The sequence below is a fragment of the Hippopotamus amphibius genome, chromosome 12 (assembly GCF_030028045.1).
Source record: "Hippopotamus amphibius kiboko isolate mHipAmp2 chromosome 12, mHipAmp2.hap2, whole genome shotgun sequence".
NCBI classification, from domain to species: Eukaryota; Metazoa; Chordata; class Mammalia; order Artiodactyla; family Hippopotamidae; genus Hippopotamus; species Hippopotamus amphibius.
Window position 1 is genome coordinate 49,105,076 of NC_080197.1, and position 24,436 is coordinate 49,129,511.

Genomic DNA, 24,436 nt, shown 5'->3' on the forward strand with positions numbered 1-24,436 from the left:
TTCCTTGCCTCAACACCTCATCTCCAGATTTTTTGGCCTGTCGTATGGCAAGCAGAGTGAGCTTGGACTCAGTAACACAAACAAGGTTTTTGCACCTATGGGTCAGGCCAGGTGTACTCGTAAAAGTGAAGTGATGGAGTAGTGTAAAGCAGTCATGATGAATGTATGGATTAGAGCTCCATTTTTTTTCAGCATGGATAAATACAAAAAAACATAATGGTGAACAAAAAAAGCAAGCTGCAAAAGCCATAAAAATATAATACCAAGAACTTTCCAGAATGCTTGGTGAGGAGCAGAGGAGCGGTGGCTGCCCAAGCTCCCACAGCAATGTGCTCCTTCCCACTCCCCCACACCGGCATCAGCCCACTCACTGGCTGTAGAAAATGGTGAAAGAAACCACTTACTATGATGTTTGGGGGGTCAAACCCAATGCCGCCCAAGAAGCATTGAAAAAGGCTTACAGGAAACTGGCCTTGAAGTATCACCCTGATAAGAATCCAAATGAAGGAGAGACGTTTAAACAGATTTCTCAAGCTTACCGCAGTGCTCTTTGATGCAAAGAAAAGGGAATTATATGACAAAGGAGGAGAACAGGCAATTAAAGAAGGTGGAGCAGGTGGCGGTTTTGGCTCCCCCATGGACGTCTTTGATATGTTTTTTGGAGGAGGAGGCAGGGTGCAGAGAGAAAGGAAAGGTAAAAATGTTGTGCATCAACTCACAGTAACCTTAGAAGACATATAATGGTGCAACAAGAAAACCAGCTCTGCAAAAGAATGTGATTTGTGACAAATGTGAAGGCCAAGGTGGTAAGAAAGGAGCAGTAAAGTGCCGTCCCAATTGCTGAGGTACTGGAAGGCAAATAAGAATTCATCAGATAGGACCTGGAATGGTTCAGCAAATTCAGTCTGTCTGTGTGGAGTGCCAGGGCCATGGGGAGTGGATCAGTCCTAAAGATAGATATAAAAGCTGCAGTGGAAGGAAGATAGTTTGAGAGAAGAAAATTCTAGAAGTTCATATTGACAAAGGCATGAAAGATGGCCAGAAGATAACATTCCATGGTGAAGGGGACCAAGAACCAGGGTTGGAGCCAGAAGATAATATCATTGTTTTAGATCAGAAGGACCATGCTGTTTTAACTCAACGAGGAGAAGACCTTTTCATGTGTATGGACATACAGCTGGTTGAGGCATTGTGTGGCTTCCAAAAGCCAATATCTACTTTTGACAACTGAACCATAGTCATCACTTCTCATCCAGGTCTGATTGTCAAGCATGGAGATATCAAGTGTGTGCTATACGAAGGCATGCGGATTTATTGTGCACCATGTGAAAAGGGTCACCTAATCATTGAAGTTAAACTTTCCTGAGAATGGCTTTCTTTCCCCTGATAAACTCTCTTTGCTGGAAAAACTCCTACCTGAGAGGAAGGAAGTAGAAGGGACTGATGAAATGGACCAGGTGGAACTAGTGGACTTCAATCCAAATCAGGAAAGACGGCACCATTACCATGGAGAAGCAGATAAGGATGATGAACCGATATCACCCTCGGGGTGGTGGTCAGTGTCAGACCTCCTCATGGGGCCTGTGCATAACACTCACTGCTGGTATTTTATCTGCAGTAGTGATTAAGGGAAGGACTAAAATCATAATATGCTACTTGCTGTTGTTTTGTTTTAATATTCAATTGTAGTGTTTTAAAAGTTAAATGAATTCGAGTTAAACTCGAATATAAAAGCTCAAAAAAATATATAATACCATTTAAGTAAACTTGTGAAACACACAAACAATATTTGTGTTTTGTCTGGGTTTTTTTGTGGACACATAATCCCCAGTTGTCACATCCACCATCCAGGCTTCTTCACCACACTGAGGCCCTGGGAGGCTTGAGGGACTCCACCCACAAATTCCCTTTTTTCTGGCTTTAGTGGAGTTCATCCAATGGGAGGCACCAGGCAGAGTCTGAGGGAAGGAGGAGCAAGGCTGGATATTAATCCTGCCCCCCCACCCCCACCCCTGCCCACTCCCTCCTTGCCAGGCAGGCTGTGGGTCTGCAAAGCTGCATATATTCCCTGAAGACCTCAGCTGCTGTGGTCCCATCCTACAGCTGCAGGTCTTTCTGGGACTTACAGGTACCTCCCTTTTTGCTTCAAGCCTAGGCCTAACAATGAGTCCCTTCAGTTGCTGTCCCCAACGTGCTTCTCCATCCTTTGCTGAGTTCCCTTATCACAGCCTACACATTTGCAAATAGAAATCTACCGCAATCAGCCCATTTGCAAGTGCCTGTCAAGGTCCTGAACAACGTGGGGAGATTTAAACTGTGCTTGCAAAGTTTATACACTCAGCTTAGGAGACTGGTGACTGCTGGGAAAGGAAGTGGAATTGAAGATGTGGAGAAGGGGAGAGGAGGGCTTTAGCTGTGAAACTGCACAAGTCATCTCAGGACTTAATGTAGTTCTGGTTCTTTATGTCTTGGCGCAGATAGAATTCAGCCATAGACAAAGTGATAGGTGAGAAGTAGACTTATCAATATCCTTCTTAAAGAGGTTACAGGAAAATGGGGCACGAGAGGATGGTCACGTCCTTGGCCTTGGGCGTGTTCCTGGGATGGGCTGCCAAGTGAGGGCCCTTGGCTTCTCACAGAAGAGAATTCAAGAGCAAGTCATAGTAAAGTTAAAGCAGAGATGCACATTCCATAGACAGAATGTGGTCCATCCCAAAAGACCAGAGTGGCCTGGAAATATGAGGTGGTTAGTTTTTATGGGCTGGGTAATTGCATATGCTAATGAGTGGGACAATTATTGCAAGTATTTTGGGGAAGGGGCAGGGATTTCCAGGAATTGGGCCACCACCCACTTTTTGACCTTTTATGGTTGGCCTCAGAAATGTCATGGTGCTGGTGGGTGTGTCATTTAGATGCTAATGTATTACAATGAGTGTATAATGAGGTTCAAGGAAACTGAAAGTTGAATATTCTGCCCACTTGGCCCTAATCTGTTCTAACCATTTTTTGTTGTATCCTGTTTTTCTCAATGGTTGTGTCATACTTTCAGTGTTGTGCCCTGCCCCCTTTCCTACTATCTCAGCTGTATTTGCACTTTTTAAAAAATACATATTTTAAGAAATCACATTAGAATCTATTATGTAAAAAAATTTAATTCAGTTAAATCTGGGAGGTTAATACATGGGCATTGTAGAGTGTTTTGACTGAAATATTTCTAAAAACATTTTCTTTTAATAATGAGCTCTAGAAAGTGAAATGCTTCCTCATTCCGGATGACACAAGAGTGTCACATGAGACCCAAGGTACATTGCACCTGATGGAAAGTTCTTCTCCTTCACCCTGGATCCTCTCTTCACCAACCCTTCTTCCAAGGACACAAGAGAAAGTCTACACAATTGGATCAGACCATCCCACCCTCCTTGCCTGGAAGTTGTGGGAAAGTGCAGAGGTGCAATTTGAACTAAAACGCTGAAATGGAGCAGGACCCCGTGGGGTCCTCCCAGGTACAAATCCTTTCTGTGTCCTCTGTTTCTTATTTGTGGGAAATAGGCTTCATTCAGCCTCTTTGACCTTCCCTGAGGTCCAAAGGGCATATTCAAACTGCTGCCTGTCAGGGAAGGGAGGGAATGTGGAAACAAGGAGGAGCAGTGAAGAAACAATACTGCAGAGATAAAGCATGGCCCTGGTTCCTCCTCAAGGAATATCCATAACAATATCTTTGAGTTCTTCCACAGAAACTAAGGCCCCCACCTGGGGGGAGGATGGTGACTTCAGGGTGAGCACAAGATTCCTGGAGCACCACCCCATGGCCTCATCACTAACCAATCAGAAGGAAGTCATGCACCCCTGCAGCTCTCACCCCAAACGTTGCCTATTAAAAACTTCTCCCCCAAAGGCTTCAGGGAGTTTGGGGGTTTGGAGCATTAGCCACTGTTCTTGCTGGCCCTGCAATAAACCTTGCTCTGCTCCAAACTCTGGTGTTTTGGCTTGTTTGGCCTCACTGTACGCTGGGTGCACAAACTTGTGTTTGGTAACAATACCTGATGAAAACAAAGTAAAATTGACCATCAGTCAAGTCTAGAAGGCATCATGGTGGGTGACAGCCATGGTTGTTAACAGAACAAGTCATTTGTATCTTCCTATTTCTACAAATTATTGTTAACCAAGGCCTCAGTGCATTTGTTTTCATAATGCTAAGGAAGTTACTTGTATAGTCAAAATAGGCACAAAATAGTACTGAAAATTGCACAATCACTTGACTTCCTTGAGTAAAACATTTTTAACTCTAAATTTTACAGTCAAGGCCTGTGTTGCCTTGTCTTAGGTACAGCTGTGTGTGTCTGTGTGTGTGTGTGTGTGTGTGTGTGCATGCGCGCTGATGTGCAAGTTTGTGGTTTTAAGATTTTAAAATATTTTTTTACTACTGCCTATGCTATTTTCACAAGTTACATTTATTGCTGTAAAAAGGGAAGCAATACAAAGTGTAGAGTTGACAGACCAAGGCCCTTAGCTGTCTCAGCCACACCTGAGTCCCTCCCTTCCCCAGAAATAAACATTGCTATTTAATGTGGTGTGTTTTCTCCTAGACTGGTTTTTTTTTTTCATGGTTTTATTTTTTTAAGCTCTTTATTGGAATGTAATTGCTTTACACTGTTGTGCCAGCTTTTGCTGTACACCAAAGTGAATCAGCTGTATTTATAAAACCATACTTCATAGTTTTCAATAGCATGGGTGAATTATAGTTTACATAACCATTCTCACATACTGGACATTTGCATTGTTTCCAGTGTTTTGTGACTCATGCCTCTTCTTGTACATACCCCTTTGTGCACAAGGATAAGTATTCCTCTGGGCTAGGTACCTAAAACTAGAATTCAGGATATGCACACTTCAAGTGTTGACATGTGACACTAAGTTCTCTTTGGGAGGAGAATTTTCAATAGTACATATCCTCATAGACACTGGGTCTGTCAACTATAAATTGGCACTTGGTGTGGGCACTGGCCATCTGCCTCTACTGCAATGATGAAACCACACATGCTGCGGCAGCTGCTGACCTTCAACATCCCCTGAAGGTAACTCAGGGTGGAGACCAGGAATGAGGCCCTCTGTGCTTTGGAAAATGGGCTGAACAGGTCTTCAGATAGATGTTTTCAGGAGCTGATTTTATGAGCCCAACCCTCACATCTCCTCATGTCTAGAAAAGCACTACATCCCTACATGGTGATGTCTACTCCTCGTGACTAGCAGAAACCCCTTACAAAAATATGTTTGACTACACATACTCCTCCTTTACCAAGAATACGCATATGCCATATGCTAATCTTCCCCTCTGCCTCTTTGCAACACCTTCTCAGAGCTATCTGGGCTGCTGTCTCCCAGGCTACTGTCCTTATTTTGCCCAAATAAACTCAACTCGCAACTCTCACGTTGTGCAACATTTTTTGGTCGACCGTTTTGGTGACCATGAAGGGACCCAGAGTGGGACTTCTCTCCTTCACCTGAAGTCTATGAGGAACCAGAGCCTTGGTACCAGCAGAGGCCCCTTTAGCCTGTCTACCTCCTAGGGGAGTCCAGACGAATTTGGGTCTCTCCTGGTTCTCGGATCTCCCATATTGGTTGATGATCCTGAGTTTTATTTGGTGGTGTAGCAGGTACCTGCCTCCTCCCAGTTAAAAAATACTAGGGGGGGGAGGCCTTGTTGAAAGATACCAGGGAAATACCCACCCAGTGGAAAAATATTGGGCGGGGCTCGGTTGAAAGATACCAGGGAATAGCCACCTAGGTGAATGATACTGGGGGGCCGGGGCTCAATTGAAAAATACTGGGGAATACCCACCTAGGTGAAAGATCCTGGGGGCAGGGGGGGTCTGGTTGAAAGATATTAGAGTTTGCTTAGTTGTAGGAGACTGAGTGGTCTTGGCTGAGTGGTTAAATAAGAGGTTGATCTGAGGCCTTTCCTCAATTTGGCTGCCTTAATTGAATTTGTTGGGATAAAAGTGAAGGTATTACATGAGAGCTTTGCTCTGAAGACAAGGCACAAGAACTCCTCCCAGCCAGTACGGCTCTCTCAAGTGACTGAGAAATTTATGGGTGTGGTGGAGGCACCGTCCTCATACCTTGCAGTGGTCCCATAGGGAAACCCACTCATTAATTAAAACACTTGTTTGCTGGGAGTCACAAAATAAGAATTGGCCATTCAGTGATCCGAGCACCTGCGGTGGTCTTAGACTACTGAAGGGAGGACTGAGGCAGGTAAGAGAGCTGAAACGACTCTGGGGTGATGCCTAGAGGAGTTAAGCTCACAAGCAGCACACTGGCCCACCACACAATTTCACTAGTGTTTTTTATCCCAGACAAATTCAACTTCAAAATGGGAAATAGAGCCTCTCACAGAAACATGGGGGGTCAGAAGTCCAGCCTCTTTCTAACACCCCAGCCAGGTTTATGTACATACAAAAACTTATACTTGCAAGTACCTACTTAATTGGGAAAGTTATAGTAAGGGAGATCTCAACCTAAAATGACCAGATTGGGGTTCTTTTGATATTCCAAAAAAATGTTTTTGCTTGCACAGGTTAGAAGGAAAAAAAAAAAAAAAAGCCAGCCATAAGATCAAACGGACTGAATGGGATGCTTATTTTCATTGGTATCTAGAAGCTTCTAAAAGAGAAACCCAAAGAGTAACTTCTTTGCAGGAAACCCAACAGTTAATTACTTGAAACTCTGTCAGACTAACTTTTCAAAACCATTTTAAAAAATAGCAAAAGGAGGGTATCTATGAAAATTATGAACCATCAATTGCATCAGTTAAGTACACAATGCCAGTAGAAATTTTAATTGACCCCCATTTAATTCCCAACTAGTAGAAAAAGCTAGTTTGAAGAAAAAAAAATTCTCTGCAGAATTCTGACCCTAAGGGAATATAAGTCCTAACTAGGGAGAGCCTGATTTTCTCTCCCTCTGCCTTGAGACCAGAGCTCTCAGGAACAAATATCTTATCTAAACCATCTCTAATTCCTGAGATTGAAAAGGAAAAAAAACTGGAAGAAGCCCTTTAAATTTTTTCTTATTCCAAGTGTTTATAAACTAGTGAGTTTTTATATTGTGATATCTAATTCATGACTAAGTTTGGAAAACGAAGCTTTGAGTTCATGCCTAGCTGGATATATGTATGTCTCAGTGTGTCTTTGTCTTTAGATATTGATTGTTGTTGAGGTTAATTTATAAATAAGCTCTATTTGATTGGCTTAAGGAAAAATAGGCACTTACAAATCAAACAATTCTAAGTACAAGAGAAATTAAACTAAATAAATTTCAGGTTCACATGAACTGGGAAATATTTAGTATCAAATTAATAACCGGTATTAATGTTTGTTTGTTAATCTAATTGTGGCTCCAAAAATAATCCAAAGTCCACGGATTCTTTTACCACTCCCCAAACCTTCTCTATTTATCTTAAGAGGCTTATAAATATTAAATAAAGTGGAAACAAGGTCATCTTAGGAGGAACTTGCTTGTACCTTTGAGAGATAAATGTCTTATCTGGTCATCTAAGGAACTCTTATCTCTGCTACCCTTCTAAATGAAAATTTTTTAAAAAGAGGTAAGTAATTTAAAACTTGACTCATCAAGGATAAGTAGAAATCCTAAGGGTCTTTTCTGTAAACAGAAAGAGTTTAGCCATCTAGATAGGTGACTCTAGATAGGTGACCTCGATATGTTCCACCTGCTAGAAGCCAATTTGAATCCAACCCCTGACCCAGAGCTGAAATTTTGGAATGAGAACTATGAGACCCCTGTGTTTGTGTGTTCATATGTATCTATGTTTGCTGTAGGTGTATGGTATTGTCAAAAAGGAACTCATAAAAGAGCTCTAATTGGTTTTTAAAAAAATTAAGTGCTTATATAAATACTCAGCAATAGAAAGTAATCTGACCAGAATGAATTTCAGATTCATGTCATCTGGAAAATTCAGTACCAGATTGATATCTGGTATTGAAGGTGGCTTAAGCTTGTTGGTTTGATTAACATAGACATGTTTCAGTCATCAACATTAAGTATAATTTACATATATATTATATTGTACCTAGGTATAATATAAGCTAAATAAAATCTTGTTATATCTGTTACAAATTTGTCAGCAAGGAAAGTAACTTGATGTGAAGAAACTTCTAAGGAAAGAAAATGTAAATGAGATAAGAGTTTTTAGATAAACTCTATTAAGAAGAATACTTATGCTTTAGAATCTCTCTAGATTCTGGTAACTTGAAATTCTGGAGTTGCCCTAAGTTAAGTAATGAAAGCTTATTGACTAACTAGGTCATTTCCAAATAAAATTAGATACTGAAACATTAATCACTGAACATTGGCTTCCTTTTACAGAGAAACAAAAGGGTATTTAGAACTATTGATGAATATGTTTGGTGCTACATTCGCTAAAAAAAGCAAACATTTTAAGAAAATATCCCTGGTATTTATGTTCACCAACCTACAGAACGCTATCATAAAGGACAGCTCATGGTTGCTTAAAGGAAGTGGGATGTGTGTTTTCAGTAAAGAAGGCCTAAAGAATGGAATTACATTTCATTAAGGGAAAAGGAAGTAAGTTTGACTTACAGATGGCTGTTTCTGAATCGGACTTAAAGTAATGATACAGAAAGTGATAAGAAGGTTTGTGGAAAGTGGACCCTGAGAAAAGTGTTTTGTGCATGATCAAGATTGACAAAGTTTAGATAAATTTAGTTGAAGAAATTAATTTTAAAAGTAAACTGGTGCAAAATTTGAATTTGGCTTTTCTCTCTGTTGAGAGGGCATTTTCTTAAAATGTTGAACTGTCTTTTGATAACAGATTTTAAGTTTCCTTACCTTTTAAGTGATCTGTTCTGTATTTGCCTTTAAAATCTTTATTGTTACTTTGGCTATGTGAATAACTATTGTTTCACTGTGACCTGTGAACTTATCTGACTGAGTGTTCTAAACCCTTTTTGGTATTTTTTGCCAAAACTTCCTAAAACAAATTCTGATGAAGTCCTTTTGACCTCTAGCTAACTTTGGGATGCTTCAAAGGGCTCCTGAAACTTCCCAAAGAGAGATATAAACTAGGATCATTTGGTACATTAAGTTACAAGGGAAATATTGTCAAATGAATAATAAATCTTAGATTTTAGTGTATGGTAATTGTTATTAATATAGACATTCTAGACATTATTTGGAGTCCCTAAAATTCTAATATTTCCTGGTAAAATGTTATCAGTCATAATTCTAATTATTATCTTAAAGTGTTGTATGTCACAACAGTAACCAAATTTGTCAATTGACATTGCAATCAGATTTTTTTTTTTTAATTATTTTATTTTATTTTTTTGGGGGGTACACCAGGTTCAATCAACTGTTTTTGTACACATATCCCCATATTCCCTCCCTTCCTTGACGCCCCCCCCTCGATTCCCCCCCACCCTCCCTGCCCCAGTCCTCTAAGGCATCTTCCATCCTCGAGTTGGACTCCCTTTGTTATACAACAACTTCCCACTGACTATTTTACAGTTGGTAGTATATATATGTCTGTGCTACTCAATCAGATTTTAAACACGTCTTCTTAAGCCTTATGTTCCCGAGTCCAAGCTCATTCTGCTCACCGCACGGCAGGCCAATGAATCGAAGATGAGGTGTTGAGGCAAGGAATACGACTTTATTTGTAAAGCTGGCAAACTGCAAAGATGGCAGACTAATGTCTCCTAAAAAACCATCTTATTGGGCTCTGGATGCCAGTTTGTTTTATAGAATCAGAGAGGGAGTGGCTGGGAAGTAAAGTAAAAGGTTATCAGTCTTGCAAAACATCTCCTGGAATGACTAGCCTTGGGGGAAGGGATGTGTTAATTTCACAGGTGGGTAGGGTTCCTTGAGGCAGGCCATCGTGTATGATTAAAGCAACAAAAAGCAAAGGTTAAAGTCAAAGAAACAGATCCAACATGGAATCCGATTTAGCTCTACGTAACATCACTATAGACAGTTATGGTTTTATTCTGATAGCTTTGCAAAAATGTTTCCTCTTCAAAAAGATTTATAAAAAGGACTTTTGGATAAATACAAGTTCCTGACTTTCAGACCATAATGCTGCATGGAGTAAGAAGTTGAAGAATCCTAATGAGAAACCTGATGGCTTCATAAGCTGTTAACAAGAAGGATAAGTTACACAGGACTGAGTAAACTGGTGAATATTGTCATAAATTTTATGGCTTCTATCTGAAAAATTACTGGTTTAAATCTGTGTTTTCCAGGTGTAAGGAAAACCTTCCCCTCAAACTAATTATGATTTACAGTAATTTGTTAAATTATACTTTTGGAAAGCAGGATTGAAACATTTATCTTTTTTCCCTATCTCTTCCCTCCAGACATTGGAAACTCTTAGGTTCCCAGCAGCTTTATCAGATAAATTAGAAAGGCTATCTCACTAACAGGTATAGAAAACTCAAGGTATTTTGGGAACCTTGAAAAGGGAGGAATTCACCTACATCTGTTAGGCAAAAATCTGTGATAAGCCCAAGCCTTTTGCATGGCTTTCCTAGCCATGAGAGATCTTTTTAAGGAAAGTCCAGTCTGAGACTCCTTATAAAAGTTTCAACAAAGCAAAAAGCTTATATGATCAATTATAGTTACATAAATTATGAGGCCAAGTTTCTTTTCGGACCAGACTTATTTTGCAGACATATTAGTCTTAATTTGGTTATATTTGGTAAAAATGAGGGTAATTTTAGAGAGAAAAAGATTATATGTCAATGAACAGTAAGTGCCAGTTTTGCTGATGGAGGTCTGTATTTACTAAGATTCATTCCCTGGATAGTTCCTTGCTGTCACGCTATATTAATGTAAAGTCCAACTGAGTTTTTAAAAGGACACTCTAAGTTTTTTCTGAAGATTATCTCAGTAATCTATCTTTGGATGAAAATCAGATGCCCCACAACTTTCAACCACGGGATTATGCATACTAAAAAGGACATAATTTAAAGGACAATCTTGAACCTAGACAGAAGGACACTTATCAGAGGAGAAACTACGCTCATACCAGGATGGGAAGAAGCCGACATCAGAAGTAGACAGCTAGCCCAAGATGCTGGACCTGAGTCATATGAGCATTTATAATGTTTTCTTAACTTCTTGGACCTTTACATATAAATCAAATGCTTTTCTATCATGGGCAGAATACTATGCTAATTTTAAAAATCAATCCAGTTGTTGGGTTTGCGGCCAATTACCTATGACTAGTACTTTTGAATTTCTCCCCTCCAAGGCTCTAATTGGCTGGCCTTTAGGAAATTTACTCTAGAGAAAGACAAAAAAATTATAATCCTGTTTGGGGGAATCCCCTCACCTGGCCAATTAATAATACCTGCTCTGACCCTGGCCATAAATTCAAGTTTTCTTTTAAGGTCACTCAGGCTCAATCAGAATGACAGCTAAGTCTCAGACAAAAACTGTTACCTCTCATCTAGTAAAGGGAAACTTCCTACAATTATGGGATTGATTTATGTGGTTAACACCAAGCTATGATCATTTAAGTTTAAAAACACTCCTATGTTGGGAACGATTAAATCATACTAATCAGCCCAGTAACATTAGGAAATTAGGCTAGGTGCCTTATGAACAATGCCTACACGTTATTACCCTTAGAGACAGTGATTGGTGTGCAACTGACTGAGTCAGATGACCAGAGATTCACTGCATTGCACCTAATGGAACTCATTGGATTTGTGGTACTAATTTATCGCCTTGGCTTCCACTGGGATGGGTAGTAAGATGTACCCTAGGATTCCCATGGACTCAAGGTCATATATGTAACAAATTAGAGAGCATTGGCAAGAGCTGATGCGTCAAGAGATCTGTATTTCGCTGGTATGACCACTTAACATCTATTTTTGCGCCTTCTAATCAGCCATATTGAAGTCTTAACAAAATTCACTCAACAGGCCTTAAAATGGTGATTACCATGCTATTAGCCTATTGAATTCTGAGGTCTCTATGATGAGAAAAGCAGTGCTATAAAACCATATGGCCCTCGATATCCTTACAGCCTGTGCCATAATTCAAACTGAATGCTATGTTTTCATACCTGATAAATCCTCTAATGTAACACATTTAATGACGCATATGAAAAATCAGATTTCTGCCTTAAGTGACCACACCCAAGTCTTGACCTCTTCGAAAACTGGTTTGGCGTGGGAAGCTCGTGGCTTAAGTATTTACTTGTAACACTATTCACGTTACTAGCTATATTATTTGTTTTTTGCCTGTAATTTTTTTATTGTTTCTTGTATTACCAAATGTATGACTGAAGTGCCAACAAAAATAATGATGACTAGGCTACTTGAAGTGATTGTTCAAATATATAGTTCTCTATGTGATCAATGATTGTAATAGTGTAACTCTGGATATGGGAAGATGCAATAAGAGAGAATTTTTCCTGGACCATAACAGATTAGGAATACAGGTGGTCCAGAGAACTTTGGCTTTTGTTAAATAGACCTAGCCCAGCACTGTCATATTGAGTGGCCTATTGGCGAAATCTTCATCAGACCTGGGAATGAGCCTTCCTAGCACCGTGGGATGAAATGGTCATGAAATGCCTCCCAAAGTGTGGTCAAATTTATGACCATGAGGGGGTCCTGTCAACTATAAATTGGCACTTGCTATGGGCACTGGCCATCTACCTCTACTACAATGATTAAACCACATGTGCTGCTGCAGCTGCTGACTTTCAACATCCCTAAAGGGAATCCAGGGTGGAGACCAGGAATGAGGCCCTCTGTGCTTTGGAAAATGGGCTGAACAGGTCTTCAGATAATTAGATGTTTTCAGGAGCTGATTTTATGAGCCCAACCCTCACATCTCCTCATGTCTAGAAAAGCACTACATCCCTACATGGTGATGTCTACTCCTCGTGACTAGCAGAAATCCCTTACAAAAATATGTTTGATTACACATACTCCTCCTTTACCAAGAATACACATATGCTAATCATCCCCCCTGCCTCTTTGGAACAGTTTCTCAGAGCTATCTGGGCTGCTGTCTCCCAGGCTGCAGTCCTCATTTTGCCCCAAATAAACTCAACTTGCAACTCTAATGTTGTGCAACTTTTTTGTAAGTTAACAGGTCCTATCAGCATTTTAAGTTTTCCAAGAGAATTCACATTCTCACAAACTCTAGATGTTACCAATTTTTAAAATGTTTCCTAAGCTGAGAGGCAAAAATGATACCTCTTACTAGTTGTAACTTATTTCATTGTTTTTTAGTGAAGCTGAGACCTTTTCATTTGTTTATTGGAAATCTTAATGTCAACTTCCATAAACTGATTTTATCTTTTGTTTAATTTTTTATTGGATTGCTTTTCTTTTTCTTTCTGATTTGTATGATTATATGTGTATATAATGATTAAAATTCTTTTTCTGCTATACATATTGCAAATACTTTCTGTCAGTCTATCTCTTGTCTTTTAAACTTATGTTTGGTGTCTTCTGACACAAGAAGTATTTAATATTTATAAAGACAAGTTCATAAGTCTTTTTTTTTTTTTTGGTTTTTGAAGTTGTCTCACTCCCCACCTTTAGAAAAAAAAATAAGCATATAATACATGTTTATTGTAAAAAATATAGGTACTACAGGTAAAATTTAAAAGTAAAAATCAAGTATAATTCTATCCCTCAGATACAAACAAAAATTGTTAATGTTTTGGATATTTCTCATTACTATTTTAAACAGAAGAACAGATATAGTTACACTATTTTTTTTAAAGGAAGGTTCTGTTGTAACTATTTTTTAATGTCTGGTGAATTGTTTTAAGACACTTTTAAGAATGTAGGTTAATTATTATATACAAAGGAAAGCTCTATGTTCTTACAATCTGGGTTGGAGAAATGCAGAGGGGATATTTCCAAGCTGTTGGTAGACTTTACCTCTTTTATTTCAAGGTGAAGGGAGGATACTCAGAGGAGCACAAGCCGCATCATTTGTTGGGGAGATGCCTCTTTCCCCACCAGGACCCTCTACCCCAGACATCTCTGGTTACACTTGTGTTGTAAATGGGTAACCAAGGCCCCTTGGGTGCAACCCTTCCTCCCTCCATCACAGGCCCCATCTGAGCACAAAAGACCCAATGTCATCTGAAATTTGAGCCCCAAATTCTCACGGGTCTCATTTGCTGTCTTGCTCCAGACACTGAAGAGGCTGAACACAAAATTTCCTATGTTTTCAAAGGAGATTTTGCACTAACTGTGCTCCTGAGGCCATTAGAAAAATATGTGACTTGAGCCTCTAAAGTTAAAGATGGGGGGCATTTTTTAGTTAAAAAAAAGCATTTTAGGAGCATTGTTTTACTTTCAAGTCCAATTACTACACAAACATAATTATTACAATGTAAAGGGAAGAAAACAGTCATTTATTGCTCCACCACCACCTATTTTCACATTTTTATGCTTTCCAACAAAAGCAGTAGGTTTAAAAAAAATTCAGTTCCCTCCTTCTCACTTCAAATCACTCATAATACAGGACAGATTATCTGTCTTTTATCCATTTCTACTCACAGTTTAATTTATGTGTACTGCCAATTCATCAGGAAATCTAAGACAGAGAGGTATTGAAAACTTTATTATCTCCAACTCATCATCAACCACATTCTTCTGAGACTCCCTTCCCATTCCTGAATGTTATCCAGAGCAGATGCTATTGGCTCTCACCATTCATACCAAGTACTTCTTGATGCAAGGGCTTGAATTTTCCACCTGAGCTAACTCCAGGGAGGGCAGGGAATTAACACCTCTGGGAGCAGCCCTCAACCTGTAACTTATGAGAGTTGGTGGATAAATACCCCAGCTCCCTCAGCCCTCAGGTGGGACAACTCTGAGGTCTGCTCTTCATACTATCCTGGAGGTCCTTGTGAAATTGAAGCACAGTTGTCCACTAACATACCCATGGCTTCCTTCCTTTCCCTATGTTGCTTCCCTGCTCCCCTACAGGTGCTCCCTGGGATCATTTCCCAAATAAACTACTTGCACGCACACCCTTGTCTTCTGGCCTGCTTCTGTGGGAACCTGCAGCAATGTTCATATGATCCATTTGCAACATCTGGCTGTAGCTGGCTGGACCTTAGCTGGGAACCTGCCTATGCTGACCACATTCTTTCTCCCTGGAATCTTTTGTTGGGAGAGAGAACATGCTGATTGTTTTCTGCAGGAAGCTGGGGGCTCTCTCATGTTCTCTGCCCAGTGAAGCATCTCCTTGCTGGACAACTAGGGCAGCTCCTTGACATTGGCTTCTACTCCACCCTGTGCTCCTTCATAAGGAGCCTGGGGACCCCTTGAGGTTCTCTTTCATGCCTTCAGGCTAAGAGAAACAAGGTGAGGAAAAGGCTCCCCATCCTCTCCTCTTGGGGCATGCTACAGTGTGGTCACTGCTCACCTAGCCGAGGCTGCTTCATCATGGCCTCCCTGTTTCAAAATTAGAAGATTTAAGGAACATTGCTGATCTCTAAGTTCATGAGCACCCCCAAATTTCAGGGAACATATGTCAACTCCCCCAAGAATCGGAAATGTCCAAATGTCTTCTCAAATGTCACCTTGACAGTGAGTCTTACCTGGACTTCTTTATCTTTACTGTCAGTTCTGGAGGCTGGGAAACCCAAAGTGTGGGCAGATTAGGTGAGAGATCTGGTAAGAGGCCCTTCCTAGTCCACAGACATCTGTCCTCTCACCATGTCCTCAGAAGGAGTGAATGAGATTTCTGGGGTCTCTTTTATTTTATTTATTTTTTTTTTTGTACTTTTTTTTTTTTTTTTTTTTTTTTTTTTTTTGGCGCATGGGCTTAATTGCTCCATGGCATGTGGGATCTTCCTGGAGCAGGGATCAAACCCGTGTCCTCTGCATTGGCAGGCAGATTCTTAACCACTGCGCCACCTAGGAAGCCCCTGGGGTCTCTTTTATAAGGACACTAATTCCATTCGTGAGGACTCCACCCTCATGACCTAATCACCCCCAAAGGCTCCACATCCTCATACCATCACATTGCAGTTAGCAATTCAAAATATGAATTGGGGGGGGAAGGGATGAAAACATTCAGTCCATAACATATATAAAGAGATTTATTATAATGTCAACTTAAAAAAAATGTGCAACCTGAGAGTTGCAAGTTGAGTTTATTTGGGGCAAAATTAAGACTGCAACCCGGGAGACAGCATCCCAGATAGCTCTGAGAAACTGTTCCAAAGAGGCAGGGGAGAAGATTAGCATATATGTATTCTTGGTATAGGAGGAGTACATTCAATCAAACACATTTTTTTGTAAGGGATTTCTGCTAGTCACGAGGAGTAGACATCACCATGTAGGGATGTAGTGCTTTTCTAGATATGAGGAGATGCAAGGGCTGGGCTCATAAAATCAGCTCCTGAAAACATCTTTCTGAAGACCTGTTCCACCCATCCTCCAAAGCACAGAGGGCCTCATTCCTGGTCTCTACCCTGAATTCCCTTCAGAGGATGTGGAAGGTCAGTAGCTACAGCAGTACAAAATGATTTAATTCTTGTACAGGCAGATGGCAAGTTCCAATTTATAGCTGACAATAAGAAATTGACTCACATTAAAAACGTGCATCTCAGAATGGGACTTGAATCCACGTGCCAGGAATCGAATCCAGCTGAAACCCAGGTTAGGACTTGAATCCCATGGCCTTTTAACTGAGATCACACATTTGGTCTCAGAACTTTTTGAAGCTCAAGTTCTTGATATCTCATCACAGAAAGAATTCAGTGAGAGACAAAGTGATAGGTAAGAAGTGGATTTTTTTAGAGAGAAACACTCCACAGAGAAGGTGTGGGCCATCTTAGAAGGTTAGAGCTGCACCAGGGTATGAGGTTGTCAGTTTTTATAGGGGTGGGAGGAGTATTCCAGCTATTTGGGAGAAGGGTTGAGGATTTCCAGAAATTGGGCTACTGCCTACATTTTTGACCTTTATGATCAGTTTTGGAACTGTCCTGGTGCCCGTGGGTGTGTCATTTAGCTGTTGTGTTAGTGAGGTATCCTGAGGCTCAAGGTCTAGTGGAAGTTGATGAGTCATCTTGGACCTATTTGGTTCTAATCAGCTTATGTCATGTCCTCCTCAGGCTATGTCCTTTTAAAGGTTGTGCCCTGCCCCCTTCCCTCCTGTTTCACCAGGAGGCTGAGAAGTCTCAAGATCTGCAGTAAGCAAGTTAGAGATGGAGGAGAGCCAGTGGTTCCAGTCTGAGGCCCAGGGCCTGGAGAACAAGGAGAGCTGAGGTGTAAGTTCCAGTCAAAATCTGAGTTCAGAAGCAGACAAAGACCAGTGTCCCAGCTCAAAGACAGTCACACAGAGAGAGACCAAATTCTACCTGCTCAGGCTCTTGGTTATATTCAGACCTTCAGTGGATTAGATAAGACCCATCCAGGCTAGGATGGGCAGTCTGCTTCACTCAGTCTATGATTCAGAGGTTAATTTCATCCAGAAGCAGCCTCACAGACATACCCACAATAATGTTTAACTAAATATCTTGGCACCCCATGACCCACCCAAGTTGATATAAAATTGTTATTGTCTGCTAGCTGCAAGACAGGCCAATGAATCAGAGACGAGGTGTTGAGGCAAGGAATATGACTTTATTTGGAAAGCCAACAGACCGAGAAGATGGCAGACTAGTGTCTCCAAAAGCCCATCTTATTGGGATCTAGATGTCAGTTTCTTTTATAGAATCAGTGAGGGAGTGGCTGTGAGGAAGTAGAGTGAAAAAGATAGAATAGAAAGGGAGAGGCACGGGGAAGTAAAGTAAAAGGTCCATCAGTCTTGCAAAATGTCTCTGGGAGGGGATATGTTAATTTCTTCTTTTCTGCAGCTATTCACATGTGGGCAGGGTTCTCAGGCAGGCCACTATGTATGATTATAATAACAAAATCAATGAAAAGCAAAGGTTAAAGTCAAAGAAACAGGTTGAACGTGGAGTCTGATTTAGCTCTTGCCTGTTACAGAATTAATCATTACAGTGCCAAGGGATATTTGCTTAGCTAATGAGTGAGCTCCCATCAGCAGTCTCCTCTGCAAATTCCTAATCAAGGCGGGCAGGATTAAGATGCTGGTCTCTTCTTGCTGAAAATCCATCATTTTGTTTAAGCGATTCCTTTGTAGCCTCCCCAGTCATTTAATTTGGGGACAGGGGAAAAGAACCACTTCTCTACTCCACTCCCCACTAAGCCAGTTCCTTCCAACACCACTCACCAGAGGGAAGCAACCAGCCCAGAGGCTGACAGCTCTTAGAATGCAAGGCACTTGTGTTTGCTGTTTTCAGCTGTGCTCCCTAATGCCAACAGGGTTGCAGCACAAGAAATTCCTCTTATAGGATGTTGTTGCACAAGAGTTTATTGTCTGGCAGATTGTGAAAAATGGCCACAAATTCCTCCTCTCTGTGCATTGCCTGCCCCTTCCCAATATGCCTTCGTATTTCCTCCTAATAAAGAGTGAAAACAATTTCTCTACCCCTTTGAATCTGCACAGACCTTATGACTTGCTGTGATCAATAAAATGTGGCCGGAGTGACATTGTAAGGAGTTCTGAGCAAAGCCTCAAGAACCCTCGCAGCTGCTGCCCTCACTTTCTTGCCAGGTGAAGTAGGCCAGCCTTCTCTCCTTGAGCATGAGAGACCATGGAGAGAGTGGTCCAGTCAACAGCTGGCACCAACCACCAGACAAGCAAATGGGGCACTCGGGTCACCCAGCCCATCACACCTGAGTGTAGCAATGTGAGAGACTGTATTGGGCTTCTATTGCTGTAGAACAAGTTAACACAATCTTGTGATTGAAACAACACTCATTTATCATCTCACATGTCTGTAAGTCCAACACAGGTCTCACCAGGCTAAAATCAAGCTGTCAGCAGGGCTGCATTCCCTTTTGGAGTTTTTAGGGGAGAGTTTTTCTTTACTCATTCAGATTATTGGCAGAATTCAGTCCCTTGCAGCTGTGGGATTGAAGTCCCCTGTTTGCTAAATGTTAGTGAGGACTGTTCCTATATTCCTTGGCTCATGGACCACTTCCTCAATATTCAAAGCCAGCAATGATGGGCCAAGTCCCTTTCTTTCTTTCATTTTTTTTTTAAATAAATTTATTTTTTATTTATATATTGACTGCATTGGGTCTTCGTTGCTGCGCGTGGGCTTTCTCTAGTTGTGGCGAGCAGGGGATACTCTTCATTGTGGTGCACAGGTTCCTCATTGTGGTGGTTCCTCTTTGTTGTGGAGCACAGGCTCTAGGTGCTTGGGCTTCAGTAGTTGTAGCACATGGGCTCAATAGTTGTGGCTCTCGGGTTCTAGAGCACAGGCTCAGTAGTTGTGGTGCACGGGCTTAGTTGCTCTGCAGCATGTGGGATCCTCCTGGACCAGGGTTCCAACCATGTCCCCTGCATTGGCAGGCAGATTCCTAACCACTGCACCACCAGGGAAGTCCCCCAAGTCTCTTTCATACTTCAAATCTCTCCTCTCTTTTCTTCCATAGCATCTCTCTTTCTAACTCTTCTGCCTTCTTCTTGTACTTTTAAGGGCCCATGTGACTACATTGGACCCACCCAGACAACCCAAGATAATCTTCTTATCCAAAGGTCCATATGCTTAATTCCATTTACAAGTCCCTTTGACCATGTAACATACATAGGCCTAACACCGGGGATTATGGCATAGACATCTTTGGAGGAGGGGCATTATCCTACTTACCACAGTGACCCCAGATGAGAGCATCAGAAGAACCACCCACCTAAGCCCAACTCAAAGGCTGACCCGCAGAATCATCAGCAAGTGAAAGGGGTAGTTTGCTAGTGGGGCAATAATGAACTGATACATCCTGTGTACGAGACTATCAGATCACAAGCAGCTGAAACAAGACGCCTTTGAAAATGTGCTCAAAATTCCAAAGGGGTCCCTCAAGCCTTGACAACGCTCAGAGACAAAGTTCTCTGGGCTCAGAGCCTTGGCTCGATATTCTTGCTGCGAAGCTGCCTCCCAGAATGGGAAATGAGTGAGAAGCCTTGGGAATCCAAAGTATATTATCAGTAAAATGTAGAGATTGGACCCGAGTGATCATTAAGTGTCCACCTGTGCTCCATGCTTTCCTGGTTGTCTCACTCCTGGCTGCCTGTTGAAAGTCAGCTGTGGTGCCAGGTGGGTCCTTTTAGGGTTTCCACTTGTCCTGTAAAGGGTTGGACACATTTTACTACATTACACAGCATCCGTTGAGAAAATGTCCTTATTGTGAAAAGGCAAAATCCACAAGACCAGGGTGAGGAAGACAGATGCACAATCTTTAGTTTCTCATTAAATCGAAGAGCACTCTGCTAGAGCCAGCACAGCAGCTGGACACAGCCTGGGCCCATTCCAGCCACAGGATAGCACCCAAGCTCTGGTGCTATTTGGACCAGGATATTTGGCCATGAGGAGAGTGCAATAGCCCTCATACTACAAGGTCCCCAACTGCCGTAGCTGCAAAGCATTTGGCATTCCCAGACAACTTCATTCAACAGCTGACATCTCAAGTCCAGAAAGTGGGGGGGTGGGGGGAGTTTTTCCACTAGAACAGAACTCACAGCACGTCCACCAAACCCCGGTCTTGGCATCCCTTCCTGGAGGTGTGAAAGGGGTGGGACTGCCTACTTCTCTGTTTGCTAGCTTTTCCTTTCCCTAATCAAGCTGCTTCCTTAACTAATTGGTTTCTGCTACCAATTCTGATTCATGGTCAGGGAGGTAGGGGAGGGGGCGCGGGGTTGGTGGTGCCATGAACAAGCAATGCTCTAGACGCCAGCTGGGTATCTCACAATTCAACTCAATTCTGACAGGTTAAGAGGTTAAGAGTGCAGTCCTACAAGACTACCCTACCTCCCCAACTTCAGACACCAATTGCAAGCCCAGGTTATCACCTGTATTTCTGGCTGACTGGATATAAATCAGAGGTCCCCAGGGCCCCCTCTTCAGGTTTGATTTGCTAGAGTGGCTCACAGAACTCCAGAGAAACGTTTTACTTACTAGATCACTGGTTTATTATAAAAGGACACAACTCAGGATCAGCCAGACAGAAGAGATGCCCAGGGCAAAGTATGGGAAAAGGGCCCAAAGTTCCATGCCCTCTCTGACAGCCACATGCCCCAATTGCCACGTGTTCACCATCCTGGAAGCTCTCCAGACACTGTTCTTTTGGGTTTTTATGTAGGCTTCATTATACATATGATTGGCGGTTGATTCAACCTCCAGCCCCTCCCTGTCTCTGGAGGTCAGGAAGGGGGGACTCAAAGTTCCAACCTGACAATCACATGGTTGGTTTTACTGGTGACCAGGCCCCATCCTTAGGTGCAGTCTAAGTGTTACCTCATCAACATAACAAAAGACAATTTGGTCACGCTTATCATTTCAGAAAATCCAAGAGTTTTAGGAGCTCTGTGCCAGAAATGATGATGAATACTAAATACATATACATATATACACACACACATATACACACATATAAAATACATACATTTAAAAAAATTTTATTGGTGTATAGTTGATTTACAATGTTGTGTTAGTTTTGGGTGTACAGCAAAGTGATTCAGTTATACATATACATATATTCATTCTTTTAAAAAATATTTATTTATTTATCTATATTTTGACTGTGCCAAGTCTTAGTTGCAGCATGTGAGATCTTTGTTGTAGCATGCAGAATTTTTTAGTTGTGGCATATGGGATCTTTAGTTGCAGCATCTGGACTCTTAGTTGGGTATGCAGACTTCTTAGTTGTGGCTTGCAGACTCTTAGTTGAGGCATTAGTGTGGGACCTAGTTCCCTGACCAGGGATGGAACCCAGGCCCCCTGCATTGAGAGTGAGAAGTCTTAGCCACTGGACCACCAAGGAAGTCCCCTCATTCTTTTTTAAATTCTTTTCAAATATAGGTTATCACACAACATTGAGTAGAGTTCTCTGTGCTATATAGCAGATCCTTATTGGTTATCTATCTTTTATATAGTAGTGTGTATATGCTAAGCTCCTGACTAATCCCTTCCCACAATGTTTCCCCTTTAGTAGTCATAAATTTGTTTTCAATATCTTTAAGTCTGTTTCTGTTTTGTAAATAAGTTTATTTGCATCATTTTTTAAAATTAGATTCCACGTATGAGTGATATCCTATGGTATTTGTTTTTTTCTGTCTGGCTTACTTCACTTAGTATGATCATATCTAAGTCCATCCATGTTGCTGCAAATGGCATTATTTCATTCTATTTTATAGATGAGTAACATTCCATTGTATATATGTACCACTTTTTTTTCTTTTAAAAAGATTTTTATTGAAATATAATTGACGTACAATAAACTGCATACATTTAAAGTGTACAATTTGATTTTTTTTCTTATTAGTCATCTGTTTTATACATGTTAGTGTATATATGATAATCCCAATCTCCCAATTTATCCCACCCCAACCCTCCCACATTCCCCCCCTGGTGTCCATATGTTTGTTCTCTTCATCTGTGTCTCTATTTCTGCCTTGCAAACCAGTTGATCTGTATATGTACTACATCTTCTTTATTCATTCCTTTGTCAATGGACATTTAGGTTGCTTCCACGTCTTGGCTATTGTAAATAGTGCCGCAACGAACATTGGGGTGCATGTATCTTTTCAAAGTATGGTTTTCTTGAGATATATGACCAGGAGTGGGATTGCTGGATCATATGGTAGTTCTATTTTTAGTTTTTTAAGGAAACTCCATACTGTTCTCCATAGTGGTTGTTCCATAAATATATATTTATTATAAATCACAGTATCACATTAACCCATTCTGAGTGACATTGTAGTATTGGTTCCTACCCCTTGTATGAAAGGTGTTAACCCCAAAGGGTTTCACCCTGGCATGATCATAGATTTAAACAAATATACAGATTTCCTGGTATCACTCAAGATCAATTAGAATCTCTAGGGATGGGCCCCGCACTGGAATTCTTCATATGCCTTGGACATTGTTGCCATCTGATGAAACCTACAGACTCCTTCACAGAATAACATTTTTAAAAGGCATAAAACAAGAGAAAAAAAACCCCACATTTACAACAGAATTCACTTATAGTGGAGGGGAATGAAAACATTCAGAAAACAAGTTTGTGATAAAATAACATATTTGTTGCTTCTATATTAATACATTCAACAACAAGACCTAAGCAGTAGGTCTAATATCTACAGTAATTCCAAAGTAGTGATAAGAATAAACAACATTTTTCTCCTGATTTTGCTCTCCACTAGTTTTCACCTTAATGATCTCTAATGGTTTTCCCAACATTTCCAAATAAAGAATCCCTTTAACTGGTTTCCCATGTTTGAAAAGAGTCTGTCTTCTCTAGAAATGGCAATAATTCATTTCCCATCTCCCACCTTGCCATTCCAATGAAATAACATTACAGTTTTTGAGTGAAAATTTAAGAACCATTGTTATGGCCTCTCAAAAGTCATTGAGTTTCAAAGATCCCAAGCTGAAACAATTGTATGAATGAATACTAGCTAAAATGTTAGCTGATACCATCTTAAACTAATTGATATCCCTCTCAGAGGCATTAATACTGTTATATGGAGTTATTTCTATGTATATTTAGAATAGAGATGTATTGAAGTTTTTACAAAATACACACTCACTAGAATGGCTAAGAATACAAAGGCTGACAATTTCAATTGCTGGCAAGGGTGTGAACTGACTGAAACTTTCATACGGTGCTAGTAGGATTGCAAAATGGTACAGCCACTTTAGAGAATAGTTTGGCAACTTTTCTATAGTTAAAAAAAAACTTACTATACTGAAACATGCTATACTATGATCCATAATCTCTAATTTCACTCCTAAACATCTAGTCAAGGGAAATAAAGATGTGTTCACACAAAAACATGTATGGAAATGTTATAAACATTATTCATAAGAGCTAAAAATTGGAAACAATCCAAATGTTGACCAACTGGTGAATGGATAGTATGGTATATGCTGGACAGAAAATCAATCAGTAGTTGACTGAGGCTTGGGGTCAGGGAAGGGAAGATGTCAGAGCATTTTGGGATGGTAGAGATGTTCTATATCTTGATTGTGATGATAGTTAAACTCTTTGTTGAAGGGTAGAGGCATATTGCACAAGGATGAGAGGTGGTCTCAGGATGGAGGATGTTAGTTCTCCTTGAAACCTGGTAGGAACAGTCTACAGATCTGCAGAGACAGGGGCACTGAATGGGCTGCTGCAAGTATGCAAAGAGTCTGGGATCCTGGCTGCTACTCAGGGACTTTGGCAAAGAGCCCTCATCCAAATGAGGGGAGGAGATGATGGAGGGGGAAAGTGCAACTCCACTTCTTCCAGATCAAATGGCAAGATACCTGGATTGAGTAAACCCTGGATAA

The 24,436-nt window shown here is 40.9% G+C and overlaps 1 pseudogene; it reads left to right on the top strand.

Annotated features, from left to right (window-relative positions):
- The first annotated feature begins 383 nt into the window (after positions 1–383).
- LOC130833496 (dnaJ homolog subfamily A member 1-like) lies at positions 384–1,628 on the top strand (annotated as a pseudogene).
- The last annotated feature ends 22,808 nt before the right edge of the window (positions 1,629–24,436 follow it).